This window comes from Sinocyclocheilus grahami, unplaced genomic scaffold (genome assembly GCF_001515645.1).
Source record: "Sinocyclocheilus grahami isolate Dianchi unplaced genomic scaffold, SAMN03320097.WGS_v1.1 scaffold466.1, whole genome shotgun sequence".
Taxonomy (NCBI): Eukaryota; Metazoa; Chordata; class Actinopteri; order Cypriniformes; family Cyprinidae; genus Sinocyclocheilus; species Sinocyclocheilus grahami.
The window spans coordinates 252,100-259,146 of record NW_015505645.1 but is presented as its reverse complement, the minus strand read 5'-3'; the positions used below and the strand labels follow the sequence as shown (position 1 = coordinate 259,146).

Sequence of the window (7,047 nt, the reverse complement as noted above, 5' to 3'; positions counted from 1 at the left end):
AAGAAATGGAAGGTATTTGGTACAACACAGACCCTCCCTGGATCAGGACGTCGCTCCAAACTGGATGAAAGAGCCAGGAGAGTGAAAGTGACATGACATGTAGCCAAGTATGCTGTCCCATACACAGAAATTTCATTTAATTTAATCAACCCATCCAAGTGTACATGTGTTATGCACACCCTGTATGTTATCTGAAAACAAACCTACAAATTAGCCTGAAAGGCCGCAAGTTTCTTACATAATATCTAGTTCTCATTGTTTGATTTGTCTTTGTTTTCTTCACCTGGTAACTATTACATAAGAATGATATACTGTATATGTAATTGTCATGTAACATTTTTACCTGTAACCTGTACACCTCATCTGACGAGAGAGAAAATGTGAAACCTAGTTCAGATGAAGGTGTGCTTGACAGATGCGAAGTGGCTGAGGTCTTGTGGTCCATTTAAGCAAATCTTGGACAAACAGGATAAGATGTTCTCAACAAGCAGGCAGTGCACTCAGGAAATCTATCTGATCTATCTGACATATTTATGCATTTTTATTTTCTTTGTCCAAATCTAGAATAATGGGTTTGAATGATAGCTCATATTTCATAGAGGAACAAATGGTAGCCTACCTAGCAACTTGCAAGTTTCCCACAATGCAACAGAAATATGAAAAATGCACGTAGCGGGTGGATCTGCCCATCCAAAACCAGAAGGTGATGATTCAAGAATCAACAAGGTAAAATTCAGCACTTACATGCTCTCTCTCTCTCTCTCTCTCAAAAAAAAAAAAAAAAGCAAGTTTCACAAGCCAGGAAACTTGACTCACGGCGGTTTCCACGAGATCATAATGTTCATCATGGTGGGATTGTGTTTATACATGCAGCTCCATAATCATGGCCATGATGACATGTTCTTTGATGTATGATGTTGTGGTACTAATGTCTGACTGCCTGAAATTGATAAAACTACGATGAGATCTAGATCTGGGATCTAGACTAGATATGTATTTACTTCATACTCGGACACTTAAAAACAGGAGACTGTAATCGAAAATTAGACCTGTGTAGACACTACATAAATAAACATAATAGATATTTAAATATATATACAGTATATTGAATCTGTTAATGTATTTTAATGCTGATAAAGTTGTATATTTTAAATTATTTAATTTAATAATAATTGTTTAATGATTTTAATTGAATTTACATTTTATCTAATTCATAAAACTGTGTCCTGGATGACTAAGCATCTCCATAGGAATACATCCTGTAAGTCATTAATAATAACATTCACGCCCTTTAATCAGTGTGTTACGTAATCACGTCTACGGGATGTGTGAGCGTCTGTGGCCGCGGGATGGCGCCACTGAGCGGTCGAGGACCTGACAGCGTTCGGAAACTCCCTTTTAATTCTCACCTGGAGCCTCTTGAAGATTAAGCAGAGTGGTGTATCTCATGACAGATGAGAGCACAGTCTGAGAGGACTGTTCAAGACTGGCTGCTTTCTAAGGAACAAGTTTCCTAAGAAAACCGGAATACCGTGGAAATGCCTCACCTGAACTTTCCAGACCAGATTAACATGGACCGTCCGATGTAAAGGATTTTACAGCGCCGAACAAGGAAACTGAGGGATCCCGAAGTTACAGGTAACAGCCCTGCCCAGTCTTCCAACATGACATTAAAACTCGTGTAATTAGTATAATGCAAAGTCAGAACTAAAGTTAGAACTAAAGTGTCTAAAAACTATACTCCGTACTCTTAGTATTCATTAAAATGTGTGCTCCCTGATATTTTGGTCTCAATAGGTTTTACTTTCAGTAGTATGTGTGTGTGTGTGTGTGTGTGTGTGTGTGTCCTGGTCTCTCTTTCACTTCTTTGAAAGTTTTACTAACCCCATGTATTTCTAATTCTTAAAGTCAGCGACGTATTTCTTAGGATCTAATAAAAACACATGTATAAAATATATACATAAATTCAGTTCACAAGACAATATACTTTCTGAATTAAATGTAATTCTAATATTTTTGTGGGACTTGTCTAAAACGACTGTTGTGTAACTTTTGGGAGATTGTATAAAAAAAAATACTAAAAAAAAAGGTGGGGCGTTCTTGAAAAATGTTGGCATAAGTAGTTTGGTATGATCTTATATAGGCCTATAATATATATATTTTTTTCTAAGAAAATGATTAGTGATGCCAAATAAAATAGAATGCCAAATCAATGTCAGTGTGGTGCAATCAGTGTGCAGGAAGCCATTTTGTTGTCATGTGACAACCATAAACAGGAAATGATTTCAAAGGGGGGACCAATGTAGACCCTCATGACTGTGTCAGTAAAGTGTTTGTTTTTTTTGTTTTTTGACAAAAAGGCAAAGGTTAGCTTAGGTCAAATCAATTAACCCTATGAAAACTTACTAATATTATTTCTTGTTGGTTTAGATTTTACCTGGAAAACCTTTTAAAACAAAATCACATTTGTAATGTTCACGTTGTAAGGAAAATATTTTATTACTTTTAACTTGTGGGTTTCACCACATGACTTTTTTTTATTTATTTTTTTAAAATAATTTTTACTGAAAATGCAAAAAAAATACTAAAAAAAAAGGTGGGGCGTTCTTGAAAAATGTTGGCATAAGTAGTTTGGTATGATCTTATATAGGCCTATAATATATATATTTTTTTCTAAGAAAATGATTAGTGATGCCAAATAAAATAGAATGCCAAATCAATGTCAGTGTGGTGCAATCAGTGTGCAGGAAGCCATTTTGTTGTCATGTGACAACCATAAACAGGAAATGATTTCAAAGGGGGGACCAATGTAGACCCTCATGACTGTGTCAGTAAAGTGTTTGTTTTTTTTGTTTTTTGACAAAAAGGCAAAGGTTAGCTTAGGTCAAATCAATTAACCCTATGAAAACTTACTAATATTATTTCTTGTTGGTTTAGATTTTACCTGGAAAACCTTTTAAAACAAAATCACATTTGTAATGTTCACATTGTAAGGAAAATATTTTATTACTTTTAACTTGTGGGTTTCACCACATGACTTTTTTTTATTTATTTTTTTTAAATAATTTTTACTGAAAATGCAATTGTTAAAGGGATCATATGATGCGATTTAAATTTTTCCTTTCTCTTTGGAGTGTTACAAGCTCTTGGTGCATAAAGAAGATCTGTAAAGTTGCAAAGACTAAAGTCTCAAATCCAAAGAGATATTCTTTATAAAAGTTAAGAGTCAGCCATGCCTACCTAAAACGGCTCGTTCTAACACGCCCCCACATGTCTACGTCACTATGTGGGAAGATTTGCATAACACCGCCCAAATGTTTACGCAAAGAAAGAAGGTGTAACTTTTATTCTCGCTGTAGTATTGTTGACGCTGCAGCCATGACGTGAAGGCGCTGTGTGTTTCATTGTGAAAGCGAAACTACTTTGGCCTTCCAAAAGAGGACGATATCTGCTTCGTCATGCCTGGAGCTGATCCGTGCTGGTTGCTGAGGAAATACAACAACTTTGCGCTGTGGATCACCGGATCACTTTCATCGCGGACGAAGCAGAGTCCAGCACAGGGTCGTCACATGTGGTTGCCGCAAGCCTCCTTTCGTCGAATCCACCTGCCGCGCCATTTTCAAGCCTGCCGCCTCTGCTCACTCTAGCCCTCCGGCCATTCCTCATGCTAGCCCCCGGCCTCTGATCACTCTAGGCCGCTGCCGCTCACTCTAGGCCGGCATGTGTGACGCTGTGTTTCGTTGTGAAAGCGAAACTACTTTGTTTGGCTGTCCAAAAATGGACACGACTAGAAATCAGTGGTTAAGTTGTATTTACAACACTGTTCCAGAACACTTCAACCCAAATATCCAGATGTGTGCTGCGCATTTTATGGAGGACTGTTTTCTGATCCTGGTAGAGTAGACTACAATGCCGGCTGTTCTGACTCACAGATTGTAAGTACATTTTTTATATTTAAAGAGTTTTTATATTTTTTTTATATATAAAGCAAGTTTTTTGGGCAGTGTAGAGTAGGGCTTGTTGTTTGTAATTTATCCGATCACAAATGCAGACATGGTTTTATGTTTACGCGGCACGATGCAACGCGTAAAAAGACAGTATAAGTCATTATAATCCATAATTATGTCCCCACTGGATGCAACGAATGCCTCGTTTATAATGGGTTTTCATGTTTTTGAATCATCGCTCTGGCCGGACAGGGCATCACAGTATGGTAAGGGGCGTAACATTTCCATCACACGCTTGAGGTATTCGCCCAATCATAACACACTGGATAGCTGGCCAATCACAGCACACCTTGCTTTTCAGAACGATGAGCTTTGTAAAAATCAAAAGGCGGGGCATAGAAGAGAAACAATAATGTACAGTATGTGGAAAATAATGTGTTTTTTTTTTACCTTAAACCGCATAAACACATTGCATTACACCAAATACACAAAATAATGTTTTTAGCAACATCATATGACCCCTTTAAAACATTTTTCAAAAATAGGCTACATGAATCGAACATTAATTAAAATATTCGGTTCATACATATACTTGACACTTATTTGTTTTCAGCTTTAAAAAAATCTAATTTGTAATTGTTTTTTACATTTTTGTATCATCTTAGACATTCTTATCTGTCATTCACCTATAGAATTCTTATAAATCATTAAATTCTAGGGGGGGGGGAATCCATAACAGTTCTGGGGATGTATATTTCGGCGGTTTGAGAGTTTCTTTACACATGTGTATCTCAAAGATGCTTCACCTTGAGCAGGTTTGTACATTAACCTGAAACAGATAGGAGACCTGCAGGGGTTTGGAGGAGGTGGAGTGAGACAGAGGGAGTCCTGCTCTAATGGTCTTAGCTAGTATGTTGTTGATCATGGGTAACTTGAGGGAGAGGGAGAGAGAAAGAAAGGTGATTGTAGGCATTGTTGATTTTGGGTGTGTTGCTGTACCCGTCAGGCTGCCATGCTGGGGCTTGTTTCTGTAGAGATTCCAGATCAGTTGCGCAAGTGTGTGCAGAAGCAGGAGGTGTGTGTGTGTGTGTGTGTTCTCCACTGCCCAACTGTTGGAAATAAAGTTACTGACTGAGCGTCCCTTTAGTTTTTTCATGGCTGATTTGCTTTTGCATGATCTGAATCCATTACTCACACTGTTTTGATGTGTATCAGATGCACATATCTGAACACGTGGTGAGGTCAGAGCCAGTTGTCATGAAGATGAGTTGTTTATGAAATGTGTGCCAGTGATACTCTGAGGGTAAAACCTAAACGTCATTGTGTCAAGAATATTTATGTTAGTTTGGCAGGCCCATTAAAGACCCCATAATATCTTGTGATTTTTAGTCCATGTTTGTTGTCTTTTGGACCATCAGTATAGTGTATCCTTAAAAAATCCATTACTCACACTGTTTTGATGTGTATCAGATGCACATATCTGAACACGTGGTGAGGTCAGAGCCAGTTGTCATGAAGATGAGTTGTTTATGAAATGTGTGCCAGTGATACTCTGAGGGTAAAACCTAAACGTCATTGTGTCAAGAATATTTGTTAGTTTGGCAGGCCCATTAAAGACCCCATAATATCTTGTGATTTTTAGTCCATGTTTGTTGTCTTTTGGACCATCAGTATAGTGTATCCTTAAATGTTGACAAAATTAACTTTTAGCAGATAAATGCATTAAAATGTGCTTTTCTCTTCTGCTCATCCTGCACTACACAGATTTTTGACCAGTCAAATACTTTCTACAATGACAAAGTCCCTCCCCACATCGACTATGAAGTAGCAAATTGTGGTTTTTGAATGTAACTTAAATTTGGCAAGAAATGAAAATTCACTTCTGTTTTTATTTTATCTATTTTTGTGAATTAATGTTATACATGTTATTGTGAACAATTCATCCATGCATGTGTGTAATTAAAAAAAATATATATTTTTTTTACCATGTAATTTTTAATCAAAATGTCATAACTTCACCTTCTGGTGAAAATACTCTGATGTATGCAGGACTTCTTCAATCATTTAATCTGCCTAAACTTCACCCACATCTCAAAATTCAATCAACAACCAGTACATAGATCCAAATCCCTGCCCTCCTTCTTTTTTTATTTTTCGGCAATCTGTTGCTCTTGGAAATGTCACAATATGGAAGAAAATATTTGAAAATCATTTCAATATGACTTTAACTAAAGCCTATATTGGCTCTTTATTATTATTATTTTTAAAAGGGAAGTGCCCTTCGAAATGTCTCACTCAAGTCCTGTTTCAGTAGGAAATATGCCACCACAGGACAGAAAAGTGCTTTAAGCAAATACAAACCCAACTTGATATTACTAATGTCCAGTGTTGGGCAGTAACGCGTTACTGTAATTTGATTATTTTTTTAGTAACAGAGTAATTTAACGCATTATAATTAGAGTATAGTTACAAGCTGAGGTCTCTATACGTTACTGACGTGTTACAGTGATTTATAATTTAGAGATTGTAAAAAGGATGTAGCTCACACACTGTCGAGTCCAGTGCCAGTGGATTAGAGACCTGCTCCCGCAAGACCCGATGCAACAGAGTGCGGCGCGGGACAAGATGGGCGAGTGCTGGTGCGGGCGGGTAGACACTCGTGTGTGTGTGTGTGTGTGTGTGTGTGCGGGATGCGGGAGAATAAAATGGTTCACGCACTGTAAAAAAAAATCCGTAAAATTTACAGTAAAAAAACGGCAGCTGTGATTAAAAATAGGTAGCAACGTTTTAGGTTTTACGGTTTTAACTTAAATGTACAGTTAAATACCGTAATTTCATGAACTGATATAATGTTAATAACCTATTGAAGTACTGAAATCTGTTTTGTACCTTTGTAATACACTGATAACCACCAAATGCAGGTGGTGATGAGAAAGTCACATGATGAACCAAAGCCCATCACAAGCAGCTTTTAAATAATAACATGTATAGAAGGTGCACAGTGTCATTCACACAAACACTAAACACCATCATGGTAACACACATGAAACTGAAATAATGCAATAAACATTCATTTAACAACATTAGGTGTAACACACAA

The 7,047-nt window shown here is 37.1% G+C and overlaps 1 protein-coding gene across 1 annotated transcript in view; it reads left to right on the top strand.

Moving 5' to 3' along the window:
- Window positions 1-1,399: 1,399 nt before the first annotated feature.
- Window positions 1,400-7,047, top strand: part of LOC107553200 (uncharacterized protein KIAA1522-like) — a 40,712-nt gene continuing 35,064 nt past the window's right edge. Inside the window, exon 1 of the mRNA XM_016235343.1 lies at window positions 1,400-1,638. The gene's annotated coding sequence lies outside the window, so the exon portion shown is untranslated. The remainder of the gene's footprint in view (window positions 1,639-7,047) is intronic.